This window comes from Numenius arquata, chromosome 4 (genome assembly GCF_964106895.1).
Source record: "Numenius arquata chromosome 4, bNumArq3.hap1.1, whole genome shotgun sequence".
NCBI lineage: Eukaryota > Metazoa > Chordata > Aves > Charadriiformes > Scolopacidae > Numenius > Numenius arquata.
This window is the reverse complement of record NC_133579.1, coordinates 42,260,239-42,282,583: the sequence shown is the minus strand read 5'-3', so window position 1 is coordinate 42,282,583 and position 22,345 is coordinate 42,260,239.

Here is a 22,345-nt window from a genome sequence, read left to right as displayed (position 1 = left end):
GAAGTAGGCTTTTGTACAAAGGTACTACAATGAGTGAACACCACTGAACTGTACAGGAAATGAAACTTTGAAATAATTGTTTTGCTTGTTAAAATGTTGATTAAAAAGTTAATGCAGAGTTATATGTTGATTGTTTCAGTAATGTCAAATCTTGACATTATGTTTTATGTATACATGACAAATAAATAAAAGCTAGTTCCGAAATCTGAGCCTAGAATTCTAATTCACAATAGGCTATTGTTAGTTAATTGAACACACGAAGAATGGTGGAATTAAATCAACATATGTTGACAATGCATGAACTGGTAAAGAACATTATTGTCCCACTGTTCCAAAGTACTAAAAGATAATGAAAGTGGTAAACACATATTTGTACCACTAAAGGAGTATGGCAGGATATGCATATATGAATAGCTCAATTGACTAGAAAAACACCATTTTATATAGCCACAACTTGAGAGTTTAATTTTTGCTCTTTTGAACTAAATAGTTTCTTACCATAAATTATTTACAAGCATACAATTCAGCGGAACTGAAAACAGGAATCATGATTTGTGTTCCTTTGTAGATTATTAGTATTTATTATAAGCCTAAGAAGTCTTCTATTGGAAAAATAAACCATCCTCTCCATTCCAAATAAGTTTGGACATATTTGTTTGCATGTCTCTGATACATCCACCCCTAAATTCTCATTGTTTTGATTCAGAGTGGTTCATGCTTGAAATTTATGTATGGTGATGAATAACTATGCTCATATATGGAACAGCATCGGGTCTGTGAATAGTTCTTGGGTTACAGATAACGAGACTCAGGATGGAGTTTACATGTTTGTATTCTACCTTGGGCCAAGAGGCAAACTTTCATCACAGGAAAAAAAGCAAATAGCAGTTTTCTTCTCAATATTCTCTACCTAAATTGTCAGAGTCTATGAATAAAGGCTATCCTAGACTTGTGGCAGCCCAGCCAGAATAGCCAATTCCTCCAGCTTTACCTAACCTTATCTGGGAGGGAGACAAATGGCTTGCTTAAAGTGAAGACCATCCAGATTGAAAAGACAGCTGAAGTAAAAGAGATCTTATGTTTTCTCGACCATGAACTAAGGATGTGTGGCAGACTCTTAAACTGATTAGCAGGGTCCACAATGCACCCTACAATTTGACGGTTATCAAAGACATACTGATCTGCTCTTTTCTGTGCGAAATTGTTCCTGGTGTTCACCAAAGTAAGTTGTTGGACAGGAACTAGAGCCAAAGTAGCACCAGATGGGTGCTGTTTGAGATTATTGAAACACTTAATATGAGTAGAGTTCTTAATAATTAGCTTGCAGGGAACTTTTATTGGGTCTGGTGAACGAGATAAAAATAAGAGCTGTCAGTCAATATGTAAGAGATATATGTACGTAAGAGTATGTAGATGCACACATATATGTACATAGGCACAAAGTATGGTTTGCTTTGGTCTTTTTCTCCTTTTTTTCTCTAGTAGAGGTATGGGAAACAAAGAAGAAAGGAAAAGTGACTAGTAAGTGTACAGGTACAGTCCCGTAACTGCGGCAGTTGGATCCCCCATACTTTGGATTGTGGCTTTACTGCTACCACCAGTGCAGTGGAATTCCAGTTTTATTACAGTAGAAAGAAACATCATTTTAAAATTTGGGACCAACCTCCTGAAAGGAGCCCAACCCAGCCCCTCAAACTAGGTGTGCACTGTGTCTCTATTTTATTAATTTGCAAACAGAAAACTGTCAGAGATGTAAGAAAACAGCGACTAGTGACTGATACAAGCCATAATTACTCTATAATCTCCACAAAACTAAGATAGAAATAAAGGTTATCATTTTATGCACAAATTATAGAAAAAACATTAGGCTAATTCAAGGCCAATGAAAATGCTAATTTTTGAAAACTTGGCCTAAGCTATAATAGGAGAAATTCAATCTTCTTCCAGTAGTTCTCACAGTAAACAAACTATATATTCTGTTTTTAGGGAGAAAGTGAGCCCTTCACAGAATGCTGAAAAGAAACTGAAAGAAAAAATATATTAATAAATAATAATAATAATAAATTAATAAAGCCATTCCATCGATCAAATATACACCTAATGACATTTGGGAGAGTTCTTTTGAAGAACTCTTCCTCTGCTTGTTTTTTATAGCATCAACATGTTAAATTATGTAGTTCTTCTCTAACTTGTACCTGTCCTTTAGTCATACACAAAAGTATTAGGAACACTGAATTCATTCTTGATCCCTGGAGAGCTACCTCAGTTAAAATGTTAGAGACACAAGCAATATTGAGGCATTGAATGTCTTTAAATTAGGTTTTTTTGGTTGTTCTTTGTTTGTGCTTTAATGTTTATATTGCACAATACTTTCTCAACACACTCCACAAACAAAACTCAGTCAGTAACTTCTACAACACAGAAAGCAGACGTTTCTGAGTATTTCATGTAAAGGCAGGAAAATAAATTCTTCTTCCTTTACCTTCTCACTTACAGTTACTTTTTTTTTTTCTCATCCTAACATGCTGTTATTGACATCCATGGAGATGTTTAAAAAATTCCTAAAAAGAACCTCCATATGAACTCTGATGAATGAAAAAAATCATGCACCTTTTTGCAAAAACTTGCACAATTCAAAATTGGCTTCTTTGGGGTGAATCCACTTAATACAAATATGTTTTCTCAGTTCTCCATCCTTCTTCTCCCTTGTGCCATAGTGCATGGATCAACAACAAGACTAACCTTTCCTCTTGAATGGTGCTGATTGCAGTATTGCTTTAAGATATTATCTTGCAGGAAGAAAGATACAGCACTCTACAAGCTTATATAATGACATTGCAAAACAGTCATACAATTAAGAATTTCTCTTAAGGAGACTTCATGTTTACAGAAACTCTTGGCAATGATTCCAACAATGTTATCGTTGCCTATTTAGCAATGCAGGAAAACAAGGAAAGGACAGTAACTTGTTTTGTTGCTAAAAGCCAGTCAGCCATAGTGGATAGTTACTAGAAATAAGATAATAATCATATTAACTTCATATATTATGCTTGAGGGTTTCATTTTCACCTTCTATGGTAGGAGTGTAAACTTAAGATTAATTTAGACAACGGTATATACACAAAAATTCATGAAAGGTACCAACTGCATGACTTTAACCCCATGTTTCAAGAATAGATCTAATCTTTAATTGCTCTTATATCTTCTGAATTCTTGGTAGTTTCCTGGTGAAGAAATATTTGCAACATGCAACTGTAGACACTCTCATGGTTTCAGCCAGGGTAGAGTTGACTTTCTTGCTGGCAGCGGGTGTGGTGATGTGTTTTGGGATGGGAGTGGTGTTGATGTCACACTGATTTTTTTTGGTTGTTGCTAAGCTGTCAAGGTCTTTTCTCCTCCTCACACCGCCCTGCCAGAGAGCAGGCTGGGAGGGCACAAAAAGTTAGGAAGAGACACAGCCGAGAGAGCTGACACCAACTGACCAAAGGGATATTCCATACCGCATGATGTCATCCTCAGTATATAAAGCTGGGGGAAGAAGAGGAAGGGGGGATGTTCAGAGTTACGGCATTTATCTTACCAAGTAACCATTACGCGTCATGAAGCCCTGCTTTCCTGGAGATGGCTGGACACCTGCCTGCCAATGAGAAGCAGTGAATTAATTCCTTGTTTTGCTTTGCTTGTGTGTGTAGGTTTTGCTTTACTCATTAAACTGTCTTTATCTCAACCCATAAGTTTTCTCACATTTACTCTTCCGATTATCTCCCACATCTCACCGGGGGAGGAAGGAGTGAGTGAGCAGCTGCGTGGTCCTGGTTGCGGCAAGGGTTAAACCACAACACCAATTTAGGCACTAAAATCAGACACTGAGTGCAACTCTTGAGGTGCTCTGTGGAGCCAGTGGAAAGAGAACGGGTCCTTCAGAAAACAGCTCAGAGCAGACATCTGACTGTGGTGCTTATTTGCCCTCTGGAGGGAAATATCTCCATCTCTCTCTTTCCCTTTTTATCATAGCAGCAGTATAAGATACTGACAGAAGTACTTTAAGCCAGGCAATATGAATCTTTCTCATAATATCATATTTTAAGACTTTTTCCTATAATTTTTTGCTTTTGCTCCCCACTATTCTGAATAACACCTCTTTTAACCCTTGTTGTGTGAAAAAAAAAAAAAAAAGTGCAGCTGTATATAGGTGTAGTGACATCTAAATGTCACTTTCTTGTACTAAATCACCCAATTATTTATATACTCCTTTCACTCAAAACCCTACAAGTAGTTTTCAGCCCCCACCCCATTCCTAATTACAAGTGTGTTATGCAATTTAGGTATACAAAAAGTGAATACGTTAAGTTTCCTTTCCTAAGGAAAACAAATGAGAGAGAAAGACAGGAGGAAGGGGAGAGGGAGAGGGAGAGGAAGACAGTGGGAGAGGAAGAAAGAAAGGGAGACAGCTGGTGATGTGATGCACCTGAATACTAGATGTTGGAGTCTATTTGATAAAATGCAGAACACCAGGCATCCATCCTGGAAGCTTTCCAGTTGCCCAGAGGCCACACATCCTAATTTATACATTCAGGCATCAGCGTGTTCACTTCACTACTATCATGGTCTGATTACTTAACTGGAAAACATTATAGTGTTAACGACTTTTCTTCAGTTGGTACACAGTAAAATTTGCATACTGCATTCATAGTGTCTGGCACGGATAACTTTATGCCATGTGTCGTGGTTTAGCCTCAGACGGCAACAAAGGACCACGTGGCAGCCGCTCGCTCAGATGGGGCCCTCCCCCCCAGCGCGGCCGGGAGGGGAGAATCGGAAGAAAAAGGCAAAAACTCGTGGGTTGAGACAAAGGCAATTTAACAGAACAGCAAGGAGAGCAAGAAACAACAACAATAATAACACCGACAGAGGAATACACAGCCACGAGTACGATACCACCGCTTGCCGATCGCACCCGGGACGCCCCCGACCGCTCCGCTCCCCTGGGGGATGACTTCCTGCCCCTCCCCTTCCCCGGCTAGCTCCTGTTACCCCCTGAGCATGGCTCACATGGGATGGAATACCTGTGTCCCTGCTAGGTCCTGGGGAGAATTAACCCTATCCCCGCCAGACCCAGGACATCATCCACCCCTTATTCCATACCATTTCATGCCATGCCCAGATCTTACAGTTTCCAATTAAATACTATCAGTTTCCCCTGACATACATATATATATATATACATATGTATATCTCCATACAGGCGTAATGTCCTTAGTCTGTGCGCCATCACTCTAAAATGTCCGTTGAGTTCATATAGTCCATGACTTCGAGCTCCATCTGTTGGAACAGTCCCTCAGGGCATGCAAGATAGCGTGTGTGGAGCTGGACTGTCGCATGCTGTATTCTTGGGGCTTGTGGCTGATGTATCCGGTGCGGCTCATGTCCATGGTCCATGGGTTGAAGATGTCGATCTCAGTGAAGTTGCTGGACGCCAGCTGCTGAGGTCAGTTCTGGTCCCTTCGCTGCTGCACTTTACTTGGTTTTTCATCAGAGTCCATTTGTCATTAGTTTGGGTGATTCTTATTATAGTACAACCAATAGCAGTTACAGAAATGAGATGTACAGTGGCAGGGTTATTTAGCAATTAACATCATACAGTTTCATTCACTGGCTATTCTCGCCCAAAATCAGGTCCCCGTGTGGTACACATCGAACTTCCCCATCCTTCCGCATCACCCACCAAGTGCACCCGGGTCCTTGAGCAAAGGCAATCCCACGGACAGGTTTGCCTTTGCCTGAGGCAGGACTAACCCAGACTGTCTTCCCTAACATATTCTTCATGTGCACTACGGGGACTTTATCTCCCTCCACAGTACGTGGAGGTTTTGATTGGGCAGGGCCAGCTCGGTTGGTAGACCCCCTGGTGTTAACTAGCCAGGTAGCCTTTGCTAAGTGTGTATCCCAATTTTTTAAAGTTCCACCACCCATTGCTCTCAGTGCAGTTTTTAACAGTCCATTGTACCGTTCTATCTTCCCAGAGGCTGGTGCATGATAAGGGATGTGATAGACCCATTCAATACCATGCTCTTTGGCCCAGGTGTCAATGAGGCTGTTTCGGAAATGAGTCCCGTTGTCCGACTCAATTCTCTCTGGGGTGCCATGTCGCCACAGGATTTGTTTTTCAAGGCCCAGGATGGTGTTCCGGGCGGTGGCATGGGGCACAGGATATGTTTCCAACCATCCAGTGGTTGCTTCCACCATTGTGAGCACATAGCGCTTGCCTTGACGGGTTTGTGGGAGTGTAATATAATCGATCTGCCAGGCCTCCCCATATTTGTATTTCAGCCATCGTCCTCCATACCAAAGAGGCTTTAATCGCTTGGCTTGCTTGATTGCAGCACATGTCTCACATTCGTGGATGACCTGTGCAATAGTGTCCATGGTCAAATCCACCCCTCGGTCACGAGCCCATCTATATGTAGCGTCTCTTCCTTGATGGCCTGAGGAGTCATGGGCCCATCGAGCTATGAATAATTCACCCTTATGTTGCCAGTCCAGATCCACCTCGGCCACTTCAATCTTAGCAGCCTGATCCACTTGCTGGTTGTTCTGATGTTCCTCAGTGGCCCGGCTCTTGGGTACATGGGCATCTACATGACGTACTTTCACAACCAGATTCTCTACCCGAGCAGCAATATCCTGCCACAATTCAGCAGCCCAGATGGGTTTGCCTCTGCGCTGCCAATTGCTCTGCTTCCACTGCCGTAACCACCCCCACAAGGCATTTGCCACCATCCATGAATCGGTGTAGAGATAAAGTACTGGCCATTTTTCCCGCTCAGCAATGTCCAGAGCCAGCTGAATTGCTTTCACCTCTGCAAACTGGCTTGATTCACCTTGCCCTTCAGTGGCTTCTGCAACTCGTCTTGTAGGACTCCACACGGCAGCCTTCCACTTTCTATGCTTTCCCACAATCCGGCAGGACCCATCAGTGAACAGGGCATATCTCTTCTCATTTTCTGGTAGTTCATTATACGGTGGAGCCTCTTCTGCACGCATCACCTCCTCCTCCGGTGACATTCCAAAATCCTTGCCTTCTGGCCAGTCCATAATCACCTCTAGAATTCCTGGGCGACTGGGGTTTCCCATTCGAGTTCGCTGCGTGATCAATGCAATCCACTTACTCCATGTAGCATCCGTTGCATGATGTGTAGCAGGGACCCTTTCTTTGAACATCCAACCCAGCACCGGCAGCCGAGGTGCCAAGAGGAGCTGTGCTTCCGTACCAACCACTTCTGAAGCAGCTCGAACCCCTTCGTATGCTGCCAGTATCTCCTTTTCTGTTGGAGTATAGCGGGCTTCAGATCCTCTGTATGCCCGACTCCAAAACCCTAGGGGTCGACCGCGTGTCTCCCCTGGTGCTTTCTGCCAGAGGCTCCAGGTAGGGCCGTTCTCCCCAGCTGCGGTGTACAGCACGTTTTTAACATCTTGTCCTGCCCGGACTGGCCCCAGAGCTACTGCGTGGACTATTTCCTGTTTAATTTGTTCAAAAGCTTGTCGCTGCTCGGGACCCCATTTAAAATCGTTCTTCTTCCGGGTTACTTGATACAGAGGGCTCACAATCAGACTGTAATCTGGGATATGCATCCTCCAAAAACCCACAATGCCCAGGAAAGCTTGTGCTTCCTTTTTACTAGTTGGTGGAGACATAGCTGCGATTTTATTGATCACATCCATTGGGATCTGACGGCGTCCATCTTGCCATTTTACTCCTAAAAACTGGATCTCCTGTGCAGGTCCCTTGACCTTACTTCGTCTTATGGCAAAACCGGCTTTCAGAAGGATTTGAATTATTTTATTCCCCTTCTCAAAAACTTCTTCTGCTGTGTTGCCCCATACAATGATGTCGTCAATGTACTGCAGATGTTCCGGAGCTTCACCCTGTTCCAGTGCAGTCTGGATCAGTCCATGGCAAATGGTGGGGCTATGTTTCCACCCCTGGGGCAGTCGGTTCCAGGTGTACTGGACACCTCTCCAAGTGAAAGCGAACTGTGATCTGCACTCTGCTGCCAGAGGGATTGAGAAAAATGCATTAGCGATATCAATTGTAGCATACCATTTGGCCGCCTTGGACTCCAGTTCGTATTGGAGTTCTAACATGTCCGGCACGGCAGCACTCAGCGGTGGAGTAACTTCATTAAGGCCACGATAGTCCACAGTTAGCCTCCACTCTCCATTAGATTTCTGCACTGGCCATATGGGACTGTTAAAGGGCGAGCGAGTCTTGCTGATCACTCCTTGAATCTCTAGTTGACGAATCAGCTTGTGGATGGGGATCAGAGAATCTCGGTTAGTTCGATACTGCCGCCGATGAACTGTTGTGGTAGCAATTGGCACCTGTTGTTCTTCGACCCTCAACAACCCCACAACAGAAGGGTCCTCTGAGAGACCAGGCAAGGTAGACAACTGTTTAACGTCTTCCGCCTCCAAGGCAGCTATGCCAAAAGCCCACCGGTACCCTTTTGGGTCCTTAAAATACCCTCTCCTGAGATAATCTATACCAAGGATGCATGGAGCATCTGGACCAGTCACAATGGGATGCTTTTGCCACTCATTCCCTGTTAGGCTCACTTCAGCCTCCAGTACAGTCAATTCTTGGGATCCCCCTGTCACTCCAGAAATACAAATGGGTTCTGTCCCTCTATAGCTTGATGGTATTAGGGTACACTGTGCACCTGTGTCTACTAAAGCTCTATACTCCTGTGGCTCTGATGTGCCAGGCCATCGAATCCACACTGTCCAATAAACTCGGTTGTCCCTTTCCCCCACCTGGCTGGAGGCAGGGCCCCCCTAATACTGGTCATAGTATCCGTCACTCACCTCGTGCAGAAATGCTCTGGAGGTTCCTTCAAGGGGATCAGAAGTAGGCTCAGGCCTTCTATTCTGTTTGGGGAACTGCACATTGGAAACCGGGGCAGCACTTTTCCTGGGGAGATCTGCTTTTGTGGTTGTTCTTCCTTGCAATTCCTGTACCCGTGCCCGTAGGATTGAAGTAGGTTGTCCATCCCACTTCCTCATGTCCTCTCCGTGGTCACGCAAGCAGAACCACAGGGTGCTTCGTGGGGTGTACTCCCTGTATTCTCTATCTTGAGTGGAAAAACGTCTGTTCCTAACAGCTGAGATACTGGCTCGTACAGGCGGGGAGGACATATTCTCTTCAAGTTGCTGGACCTTCCGGGACAGTTTCTCCACAGCTGAGACGAGGGGAGAAGACAGATTTTCTTCATATTGCCGAAGTCGGGCAGCCACCTCATCCACTGTTGGTCCCTCTTCGCCTTTCCATTCCATCACTGCTAATGAGTTGGCATATGATGATGGTGCGCTCCGTACAAACTTCCGCCACATGGACCTTGTGCATTGGATCTCATCAGGATCTGTGGGAAACTGGGCATTGTCCAGGTCATAATAAATCATCTCCCGCACGGCTAATTCTCTCAGGTACTGAATACCTCTTTCCATGGTGGTCCACTTGCTCGGATGACATACAACATCTTCACTGAAGGGATACCTTTCCCTCACGCCTGACAGGAGTCGCCTCCAGAGGCTGAGAGCTTGTGTCCTTTTCCCAATTGCCTTGTCAATGCCCCCCTCTCTAGACAGAGATCCCAGCTGCCTGGCTTCCCTACTCTCCAATTCCAAGCTACCAGCTCCGTTGTCCCAGCACCGGAGCAGCCAGGTGACAATGTGCTCACCTGGAAGTCGGCTGAAATCTTTTCGCATGTCCCGCAGCTCACTCAGGGACAGGGATCGAGTGATTATCTCTGGTTCTGCCTCTTCCTCTTGTTCTCGTGACAACCCTGGATCATCGTCATCCTTCGCTGAGCGAACTGATTTCTTGGTGTATTTCTTCTTCTGGATAGGGGCAACTGATATGGGCACAGGTTGGTTTTCTGGTTCAGTTGCAGTGCCTGCCACTGGGGCCGGAGCAGCCACCGCGCCTGCTGCAGGGGCCGGAGCAGACACCGTGCCTGCCACTGGGGCCGGAGCAACCACCGTGCCTGCCACAGGGGCCGGAGCAACCACCGTGCCTGCTGCAGGGGCCAGAGCAACCACCGTGCCTGCTGCAGGGGCCGGAGCAGACACCGTGCCTGCCACAGGGGCCGGAGCAGCCACCGTGCCTGCCACAGGGGCTGGGGCAGCCACCGTGCCTGCCACAGGGGCCGGAGCAGACACCGTGCCTGCCACAGGGGCTGGGGCAGCCACCGCGCCTGCCGCAGGGGCCGGAGCAGCCACACTGCCTGTCAGCCTGGTTTCCATCTCTTCCTCCTGAGGATGCTGCGCACCATTGAGCAATGCTTGGTAGATACTGGCCAGGGCCCAGCACAATGCAGTGAGTTGTGCCTCTCTGGAATAGCCACAGCATTTTCCTTTCAAATATTCTATCACTTTATCGGGGTTCTGTAATTGTTCGGTGGTGAAATCCCAGACCATTGGAGGTGAAAAACTCTCTAGATACCTGCCCATGTTCTCCCACATGCCATGCCATCCATGACTCTCCAGCCTTGGGGCAGATCTCGGGGTGGTAGTCTTAAATAGTTGCTTAACCCTAAACAAAAACTGAAAAACATTCAGGAGACCGAGCAATAGGACCAAGCTGGTCTGCATGTCCCAAGAGTATTCAAAATTCTCAAAAACTGGCATATCCAGCACGAAAGAGAAAAGGGAGGTGAAAGAGCTGGGAAAAGCATCCCCCCCTGCTTCCCCTATAGACTCAGTGTGTTTATTAATAAATTCCCCGAGATATGGGCAGGAAAGCAGTGCCAAATAAACAACCCAACATAACCATCTGAACAGTGATGCTATCATATCATAAGTTGATATCGCACAGGACAGCAAAATTATAATCCTGATCCCTCTCCCAGAAGTGATAAACATCATCACGGGGAGTACATAGAGCATGTAAGAGTTTACATAACACAGCCATGAAAACAAACGAAGCAACATTGTCCCCAGTAAATAATACAATAAATACCGATAACAAATTCCTTTTAGCACACTCTGGTCAGATCTGTTTTTATCTCAACCCTCCGAGTTGCCCCACGTTGGGCGCCAAAAAGGACTGTCGTGGTTTAGCCTCAGACGGCAACAAAGGACCACGTGGCAGCCGCTCGCTCAGATGGGGCCCTCCCCCCCAGCGCGGCCGGGAGGGGAGAATCGGAAGAAAAAGGCAAAAACTCGTGGGTTGAGACAAAGGCAATTTAACAGAACAGCAAGGAGAGCAAGAAACAACAACAATAATAACACCGACAGAGGAATACACAGCCACGAGTACGATACCACCGCTTGCCGATCGCACCCGGGACGCCCCCGACCGCTCCGCTCCCCTGGGGGATGACTTCCTGCCCCTCCCCTTCCCCGGCTAGCTCCTGTTACCCCCTGAGCATGGCTCACATGGGATGGAATACCTGTGTCCCTGCTAGGTCCTGGGGAGAATTAACCCTATCCCCGCCAGACCCAGGACACCATGTTATGAGACGATCTTTGTTATTCTCATGCATGAATGTTACTGACCTAGCAGGTAAACAGCATTTCTGTAGAGTAGAAATGTACTAGGTAAGAGACAATGCTTTCAAAATTGATGGGGTTTGAATTTTCACATATAACCTATGTTTGAATCGCCTGATTCTTTGGAATGCAAGCTGAATTTGTGTAAGCAGGCCATTTTTTTAGGGGGTAGATACGCAGAATCTTTTTGTAATTCTTCTGAAATATAAAAAAAGATACAGATATGTCTCAAGTAAGGCATTTCAAAACTAAGACTCATTAGTATTTCTGGGGGGAAATGGAACTTTGTTACTTCAAAGACCATTACGATGTTTGAACAAAATTACAGTTTTGAATGAGACCTTTATTTACAACCTGTAGGAACTTCTTAGTCATTTACAACCTCCCAGAAGTATATAAGGATGAATGGTTTGATGTCAACCCTTCATATGTAAGTAATTAATTTAGCATTTAATTTTCTGCATTCCACAGTTCATGCTCAGGAACAGATATCTTTCTCTACTCTTAAAGCTAAATTGCTAACAAACATTAATAATGGCATTTCATGCCATTCTTTTACTTCTCTTATGAAGGCTTTTGATAAGAGAAGGGCAAGAGGAGATTTATTCACTTAGCCAGCTCCTAAAATATATCTAAACCAACAATTTAGATTCTCTGAAGACACAAAACCATTAATAAATGCAATCCATTTCTTTTTGGGAAATTATGAAGGTCAATTTAAAATATATAATGAACTTCTTCAGGTAAGTGAGGGAAGTCAAAATCAAGTTTCCAGGTGATTACAGACAATCAAAGATTCCCACTCTAGATTCTTGAAGAACAATGAAGATAAAGTGCTCTGTAAAACATGCCATCAGAGCTTTCCTGTTAGGAGGATGATCATGAGGCTCTTAATTTTAACCACAGAAACCAGTCAGAGAAATACAGCAGAAGACTTTGCCCCAGGCTTCAGAATGATATGTTGCTCTTACTACACACAAGATCTCTGACCCACAGCCAGACACCACAGGGCTAATGGACATATATCATAATAAGCCCTACTCTGTGTACTTTTAATGCAATAAAATTGCAGGATGGCAATAATAATAATAATAAAGATAATCTGTAAACCTTGTGTCTGGACCTTAGAAAAATCACAGTTTGAGGCAATGAATTTGTATTCAGGAGTCCAAATTAAAAACAAAAAAACAACCAACCAACCAAAAAAACCAAACAAAAAAACCCCCAAAAAACCACTATCTGTCACTAGTAATTTTCCTTCAGTGTGGTACAGCTCCCAGCCCTAACAACATGGAGGTACTATTTAGTTGTAGGAACTATTTAATGAGATAACTGCAAGTTATATCAGATGGGACTGTTATTTATATTCTAGCAAATATATATCAATGATGGTTTCCCAGTCCAAGCTATTTCTTCCTTCCAATCCTGGAATGGCATTGTCCAATACAGCTATCACAGGGCAAATTCTTCTTGCTTGCTAGAAGGTCTTCTGGTATCTCCCACTCCTGGAAATAGCTTGTAAAACCACTTGACTTTTCAGGGTAAATCCTGTGATACTATGCTTTCCATGAGTATTTGCACAGAAGTGTCAAACATGCTGCTTACTCTCCCTTGCTCTCCCACGCACCAGCCCTGGCCTGTCTGTAAGGACAACTGCAAACTTCTAGACAGCTGTGGGACCTTCAGTTGGTGGCGCAATTCTGCTTTTCTCAGACTTCTTACAAAGGTTACACTGAGCAGCACATACCGTACTGAGCTACCCTGGCCTCATGTTTTCTCCCTCTACTTTTCTAGGGGTATTTCTTCATCTTGGCATTAAGCTCCCAGTTCCTAGACCCTTGATGGCGTCCTTCTCTCCTTTACCTCCCTGCACCTTTCAGGGCATAAAGACTCATCTGGGTCTTTGATGCCTTGTTAGGAATCCTGCAGTTTTCAGGTTAAAAAAAAAAAAAAAACACCTACCCTCATGATTCACTTGAATGTTATCTCATCGGCTGCCTATCTCCTACAACCCAAAGGGGAAAAGTACAGTGACTGATGACTTTTAACAAGCCTCCTTCACCCTTTTCCCTTAACTAGGGAAGGCAATCTATTAACTCCCAGCTGCAGTCTTTGAGTACGTCATTTGACCATCATTCTGTTGGATAAGTTCTTTAAATCTGTTAAAGAGATCATTTTAACCAACTGAAATTGTTCCATGGCATTGTTTTTATCTTTGTCTCTGAGACTGAGAAGACAGTTCTCTTGACATAGGAATCTTGTTGGAAACACAATTATATTCCCCAGCTCAAAAAAATGGATTGAAAATATGGATCTAATTTATCAGGTTTTACAATTATTATTCATCTGGAAAAAAATAAAATTAAAAATAAGGAAAAAAAGGCAATTAAAAGGAAGAAGATAAAAACACTCTACAAACAACAGACTTCAAAGCCCTCGTGTTTACTGAAAACCTTGCTGTCCTACTGCTTAGTCAATAAAGATAACCAGCTAGAAAAATCTGCACTCCCAGGCATCTTCCCACCTTTCTCTTCAAACTGTTATTGATGAAACTCTTAGAGAATGGGAATTTTGTATACACTCACTTTCCAAAACTTATTGACCAGTATGAAGCCTTGCTTGAGATAAGCATCTCATTTTTCAATTGGTATGAAAAGGCTGAGCATAGTATTTACTGCAAATCAGCCAACTGCAAATTGTAACTGAATTTGGGCACTTGGAATGAAATTCTTTGATAGTAAATGACTTTAGGAATCATACTGGGTCAAGATTAAATAAAATTATTACAAAACAGCTTTTGATTCTGGTAGAAGAGGCTTACTTCAGGTAACATTTATCTGAAAAAAAAAAGTACAATTGATATCCGCCCCCTAGGAACAGCTAATAAAGAGATGTTTTGTTTTTCTTTGCATATTATGTCCATTCTTTCTGTGCTATGATTTTTAATCAAGAAAATGGTTAATACAGGATAACCTATGAGAAAAGGGAGCTCATGATAGATTTTTTCCCCTGCAAATTCTGTAGCAATGTTTGGGTTTTGACACAGAATGTTTTTAAGTTGATGGGCTATTTTTCCTCTATAAACTCAAGGGGTTTTATCTGATTTGAAACACATTTCATAAGGCAAACTTTACTCCATTAATTTACAACACAATTTCAAGCTAGTTCATGATTATTTATAAATTATCAGAACTTCAAAAGAAATGGAAACATATGAAATGCTGGGGAATCCTCACTATAACTCATTAAAAGAAATGGAAGCCACTAGCTAGTGACTGTTTCAAAAACATAATTTCAAACCAGCAGAAATAATATCCAAGTTCAAATGCAGTCATTTAGACCAAAATATGTTCATTTATTTAAAAAAACCTAATGAAACACTGTTTAATATTTAAATAAGTTCCCGTGGTTCTGCTTACCACATCTACTAGTGGGAAATGTTTTGCATTTCTTGGCTTTCATATAAACGTTTGCATTAAAAATAATTAAAAAAAATAAATTAAAATTTTCTAAATACCATTAATTGACAATTTATAACAAAGAAGCATAATTTTCATAAGAGTTCAACTTAATTTTTCCTCTCTCCTCTTATTTTGAGATATTTAAGGTTTAATTATATTCAAAATCCCAAATGAATCCACCTAAAAGAAGAAATGAAGTACAGCATCTTAGACCAAAAAAATGTCAGTTAAAAGCATACACGTTTATTTTCCATAAGATATTCCTAAGAAATTTTGGCACGGAGCTGCTCATTTTGGATTTAGAAAGCAATACAGCAATCCTGCCCATGTTTCTAGGCTCTGTCGTGTTTTCATCTTTGTCATGTACAGTCGAATTTCTTTGGTCTTTCCAGGAATCTCATTGTTTGCCTCCTCATAACTCAACAGCACTGTTTTGTTTCTGGTAAGGTTACCCACAGCTTTATCTTGCCCCATAAAATGCTGGGCCTGAAGGTGCTTCCTTACAGTCACTTATGCAGCTGTCCTCTCCCTGAATCAAGCCCCCGCAATCTGCAAGAATTTGCAAGTAAGAGGAGGGCCAGCATACAGAGTGTGCCTTAGGCAGGGAGCCTTCTCTATACATCCTTGGGGTGTATTCAGGATCTTATATGAACTCCACTTTAATTTTTTATTTACTTATATCAAGGGCCCATAGGAAATGATCAAGACAACTCTTTGGAAAAAGGTTGATAAAACACATGCTTTTATAGGGGGTTCTTCCTACCAGCTGTGAACTGTGATATACGAAGCACTTTCATTTGATTGTGTGTTCATTTCACAGGGACTCATTAAGTGAAATTTTAGCTTCATTTAAGTTTTCTTTTAAATTTCAATGAGTACTGAAGACAAAGAATTTGACCTGTTACATTTGGTCATGACTTTAAGATGTGATGTGTACAGCTCAACAGAGGAATAAAAACCAATATAGAGTCTTGTGATTATCTGCACACAGACCTATTCAGATCCATTTTCAGAAGCAGGGTCCTAAAATAAAATGAAAATATGTTTTGATTAATAAAAAGCATCAAGTGCAGGGTGACTTTTTGACAATTTTTTTTGTAAGTTCAGGCTGTATGACAGTATGGCTTAGTATGTCTTGGGCATAGTACTTTAAATATTTTCAATTTATTATAGATACGCTCTTATATCTTCGTAATATTTACATGCATATTCAAAAAAAAAGGAGAAGAGATAAACAGATAAACAAACATTAAATTCCATTGATATATAAACATTCAACAGCAACAAAGGAAATTTGATTGTTTTCTACTTGCCCACAGTCATTTTCAACTTGGCACAGTCAAAGTATCCATTTGTATTATTTTACATTCCTATCCTTACTGAAAACAGACTTAGACAATCATTCCACTTAAGCAACTAATCATTTAAAGTATCACTTATGAATACTACCACTAAATAATCTTGAGAAGTAAGTATGCTCTAAGTCATATCTAATTGGTTATTTGAGTTGAAACATTTACTGACTTATGGTACAGGCCATTCAACTTTCCCTGTACGTTTATGTAAATTCCTTTGTAGATGTAAAATTTGGCATGACACTAAAAGACACTTTTAAAAGACACTTAAAAATATCTTCAAAACATAAACACTATTTTTATGTCCAAGTTTATGAACAAAGCTGAGTATATCTAAGCCTGAGAAATTAATGGAAGAGTATGGAGTGTCAACTGTATTAAGGATAAAAAGCTCTGGCACTGGCTCAGTAGTTAGCAATGAGTTGAATTGTACAGGATAATGGATGTGTGTGCAGCTGAAGTGGATATCCACCATTTGCCATCTTCTTCCTCGAGTCTTAGCGGAGCTGCGTTTGTTAGTAGTAATCCAAGAACTGTTAGATATCAGCAGCAAAGAGATACAACAGCAACCATCCAAAAGAAAGCATCACACAGATGCAATTACAGGACTTGCAAAAAATTGACCTGTTTATGAGACAATATGTGTCAAGGTCCATCTAAGGTCGAAGGAGGGATAGCCATATAAGCTAAAGGAAGAACAGATGTCACAGCTAATGACAACCACCTTTACTGCCATGCCACTGGGAAAAAGAAATGAGCAATACTATAAGATTTTCAATTCAGGAATTTTTTCTTTTTCTGATTGTACAATATCTATCGGCAACTACCAAAATATGAAAAAGAAAAATCTCCTGCCTACCTTAAGAAGCTGGGTTCATATTGAAAACGGCAATTGCTTCCCAGGTCAGATAAGACAGCAGATCATGTAGTTGAACAGACAGTATCCTTAAGAATCATTTCATATCTGAGAATCTTGGTTTATTTAAAATAAAACAAATACTCTCAAATACCCCTCTAAGCCTCATTTTAGAGAAATTTTTGCAAGTATGAATCAATTTAAACTAAAGATTGAAAAGTAAGAAGGCAAATATATATTTTTTTACAGGCAAGCTGTAAAAAAAAGTACTCTAATTTTGTTAATTCACTCCTCTGTTGTTTAGGGGATCTGGCTCACAACCACTGAATACTTGACAGTACAATATATTGTATGTCAACCAAACTTTTTCATATAGGTATTGAAAATTATATTTCCTGGCCTATGAAAGAATATCAATCATTTCCACAGCAAGACAAGATCAGTTCTCTCAAGAGGAAAAACCTCAAGTACCTTTCTATAAAATAGACTGGAATGATATTAAGAATAATAACAGTAAGTAAATAAATGAGTTTAATTAATAGCATTTACTCATCTTTACTTAAATGTCAGGTTTTGGTGCAGGTCCTGTAACACATTAGGATGTTACAGCTATTAATTAGTGTCCATATGTGGTCTAACCAGCAAAAAGGAGCTTGTATCAGGGAATGATCTGCTTCAGTTTTTCTGCACACCCACCTAAACATCCTTTTACTCTGCCAAAATTGAGCCTTTGCCATGGTCTTGCCACATCCCAAAGAGCAATGAGCTCTCCAGCAACCACTTGTTTGTTCCATCAGCCAGAAGCCATGGATGTCCCTCACAGAGCAGCTGCAGAAGGGCTTTCTGTCACTGTGGCAACATGGGGCCACTGGGGCACCCAAGGCTCCGCTGTGACTTATGGCCTAGAGCTGCCATGCTCCTCTGCCATGTCATCATCATCATACGGATATGATCAAGGGAGTGAAGCATCTCTCTTACGGACTAAGAGGGGATCTCATCAATGCTTATAAATATCTAAAGGGTGGGTGTCAAGGGGACGGGGCCAGAGTTTTTTCAGTGCCAAGCAACAGAACAAGGGGCACTGGGAACAAACTGGAACAAAGGAAATTCTGTCCAAACATAAGGAAAACCTTCTTTACTTTGAGGGTAATAGAGCACTGGAACAGGCTGCCCAGAGGGGTTGTGGAGTCTCCTTCTCTGGAGATATTCAAAACCGACCTGGATTCATTCCTGTGCAAACTGCTCTAGGTGAACCTGCTTTGGCAATGGGGTTGGACTAGATGATCTCCAAAGGTCCCTTCCAACCCCTACCATTTATGATTCTGTGATTTCTGGCTAAGGGCTGATGAACTTCCATGCCTGAAAAGGCACAGTGGTCTTCCCTCTGCCTTCCTTGCTGACATGAGCTGAGAGTTCCCAGGAAACTTCAATGGCCCTCACAGCCCTGCCCTGCCTGGCAATGGGCCTCCTAAGCCAGGACCATCCACAGGCCCATGTCTAACAAGGGATGGTTCAGATGGCCTGTCCAAGCTCTTACAGTTAATTTTGGATTGGGATTAGAGAAGCATCAGAAAGTGACAACTGAAGATTTCAGGGTTATAGTCTCATCATTGCCATCACTTACTCCTAAAAGGAGCTAATTCTTTTGGGTTTTTTTTTTTTTTTTTTTTTTTTTGCTTTGGCCACACAGGCTTAGAAAGGTATTACGACAGAATACTTTAAATCACTCAACCAAAATATATTTTTCCTTATCTTTTTATCAAAAATATGAAACCTTTAAGTGACAGGGAAAGAAGAAAGAGAGATAAAAAAAGAGCAAGGAAGGGGAAGGGAAAGGGAAGAAGGGAGGAAGGAAGACAAAAATGTATCCATTCCAGCAAAAGTTAAATGCATGGAGACTTGGTAGTCAAACATAATGTAATACAGTCACTTGTTTTGGCACATAATGTTTGGTTTGTTTTAAAATTGTTATCTGTTATCCTACCTTGTTGAGATTGAAAGCAGGAACAGTTGTTTGTATTTGCAGAGTACTGAGTGCAGCTCAACCTGAATTCCAAGTGCTTCTGTAAAACAATCCGGCTATAGAAAGGATGGCTGAGGTACAGAGGTGAATTTTGTAAACTTTGTATTAAATTTACTGTAATACAAGCTATGTAGAAAGTGTCATTAATGCACCTTTCAAGAGGGAGAGGAAAGACAATTAGAAATTATTTACTGCCTTTTTAACAGTGGTCTTGACTAGAGTCATGACCTGCAAAGAGTTAAAAGACTGAATATGTGATAAAAATTACCACAACGTAATTGTAGAATGAAGTGGTATTTTTTAGAAGAAACTGTTAATTTAAGAACTGAAAAAGAAAAAAAAAAGTACATTTCTCACAAACAATAGTAATCAGAGGAAAATATAGCAAAGGAACAAAAGATCTAAACATGGTTAATATCCGTGCAGTGTACACCTTACAATGTCCATTAAATATAAAATACTCTATGACAGGAATATTCCGTAGGAATTCCCATAGATGATTAAAACATGATATATTATGTATAGCTTATTTGTAAACCAGAGCCAAGAGAGTATTTTTAAAAGTGAGCCTTTGACAATGGCTTATAATTCAAACCAAGTTATTAATATTTGTTTTAATATAATTATATATATTTGATATAATAATACTTGTTATTAATAATTGTTTTACTTGTAAAAGTGTAAGAAATCATTTTATCATGTAAAACTTAAATGAAGGAATACAGAGTTGCTATGAATAAACACAGAAACCCCTATCATCCCAGATTTTTAAAAACATATGTAATTCTGGTATATTGGATCTAAAAAGTATTTGTTGAATAAAAATCTGTCATCTTTCAGATCCTAGATTAGTGCTCAGACATTACAAGGCTAATTTCAATGTTCTAGGGGAAGATCTAATAGATCTCCCAGTGGGGTCAATGCTTCCACTAACTTTACTAATCAGATTTGCATTTTGTGTAAAGAGGTTTCATGTTTAATTGTATACATGTGTTTTTCCTATATTACAGATTCTTTCCTCTGCTTTCTAAACTTCTGCTGAGACCTGTGTGCAACTTTCAACATTTAAAAACACTCTCAATCACACTTTTCCACTTAAGTTATGGCCCTTAACAATTAGCACGGTGAAGGAGGTTGAGAATACTCTGATGAATGGTACAGGATGAATCAAATTTGAGTTGTAAGAAGAGATAAAAGACAACACGATTAACTGGCCAGATGTGGTGAATGATGTCAGTTTCTCAGTAACTGCCCATATACTGACTTTTAGGTAAACATTTTCCTGGTAATTCTTCCTGCTTCTGAAATCTGAAGAGACAATATCCACACTGCAATATCCACACTGTGGATATTATGTACATACATATACACATACACAAAATTCATTGGCTACTAAGGAAGACCTGCACCTGGACCAAAGGTTCCCAAGTGGCAGAGGTGCTACCTTGGGGTCTTTCCTGGCTTGTGCAGTGCACTTCTCATACCTCCTGTTTTAATAACTAAGCAAAACTCCACTCTCACCATTACCAGGGTCTATGGCATGCTCCGGCTGGATTAGGATGTTGTACTTACAGCATGAAGCATGCATTAGCAACTGTTCTGGTTTGAGGTAAAACAGAACTAATTTTCTGTTCAGTAATTTTACTTTTTTAGCTGGGCCTCTTCTAACTAACTAAACTCTGAAATTAACAGCATATTGTTCAGAAACTGTTCTCTCTAACAGTTATGAGACCTGATTATACCAAGGAATGGTATGCAGAGAGGCCCTTGCTTATACTTATTGCTATAATGACCAAGGTCAGGCAACTTCGTTATTTGTCCTGTTGGAGGGTCGGAGGCAGAAAAGCATAGAGGAGTCACACCTGTAGGGAGGAGCAGACTGGACAGGTGACTCAAAGCTGACCAACAGGGTATTCCATCCCATCAGCATGATGCTCAGTATAAAAGCTGAGGGATCAAAGGGTCAACTCTCTTCCTTCAATGGCCGATGTACAAAGACCCTGCCCGTTCGTCTGCCTTTGATCCCAATCCAAGCATTCCTGACTCCAGATTCGGAATCCAGCTCCTGTCCATCACCGAGTCAAGTCTGGGACTTTTCCCTGTGCCTACTGGTGACATGATTGTCATCCTGGGAGCTTGGTACGGTTTTGTATATACTATATAGGCTTTTTTCTTTTATTTTATTTTCTTCTTATTATTTATTATTTAATTATTTATTAATATTTTCATTAAAGTAGTTTAGTTTTTTTCTAAACTCATAAATCTCTTTATCTCTTCCTCTCCTCTCTTTTTCTTAGAGGGGGGAGGGAGGGGCCATCTGTCGTTCTCATTGGTCAATCTGGTCAAAACCACGACATCAACCTTGTCTACAACCATAGTATGTCTGTGTTTGCCATACCCTTGTTATGTCAGTAAAAATGAATGCTCGTTTTACATCACCTGTAATAGTGCTATCAATACAGGGAAAAAAAGAAAGGAAAATGTGACGATTTCCATACTACCCTAACAAGCCTTGCAACCACAGCTCTTTTACTGAGTATCACTGATGTGTCTGACAGGACTTGACAAGTCTGGAAAAAGACTTCCTTTGTCAATATCAGCATCCTGCATGCAAAATTTACATACCTCTTGGGTATTTAAATGGATACCTATTTCTGCTTGAGGATTTCTTTTTCTTCTATTGTAATCATTGGCCAAAATACCTACACCTGTGTCTAGCCCTGTATATGCCTAGCCCTGTGCCCAGCTTAATTTCTAGGTGAGTCAGTTGACTCTGAGACCTCTATCTTCCTCTTCTGCTAACAAGGTTTGCATCTTCCAGCTGTGGCACAAATGTTGCCTTAAGTTGTTCCTGCTCTGCTGTTCCCACTTAGCAAATACTAAGTCATACAGGTAAGTTTTCTGCAGCAGTGTGTTATTGCCCATTCCAGCACTGAGCTACTCTTTTCGAATGCTATACAGGCAATTGAGCAGCCTTTGAGCCTGGGTCTTATTGAAGAAATACCCTTAAAGCTTAAACCCTGATACATTCATAATTATAGAACCAGCAGGTTAAACACCAATCTGTTTCTGTGTTTTGTAAGCTGCGCTCCTGGACCAT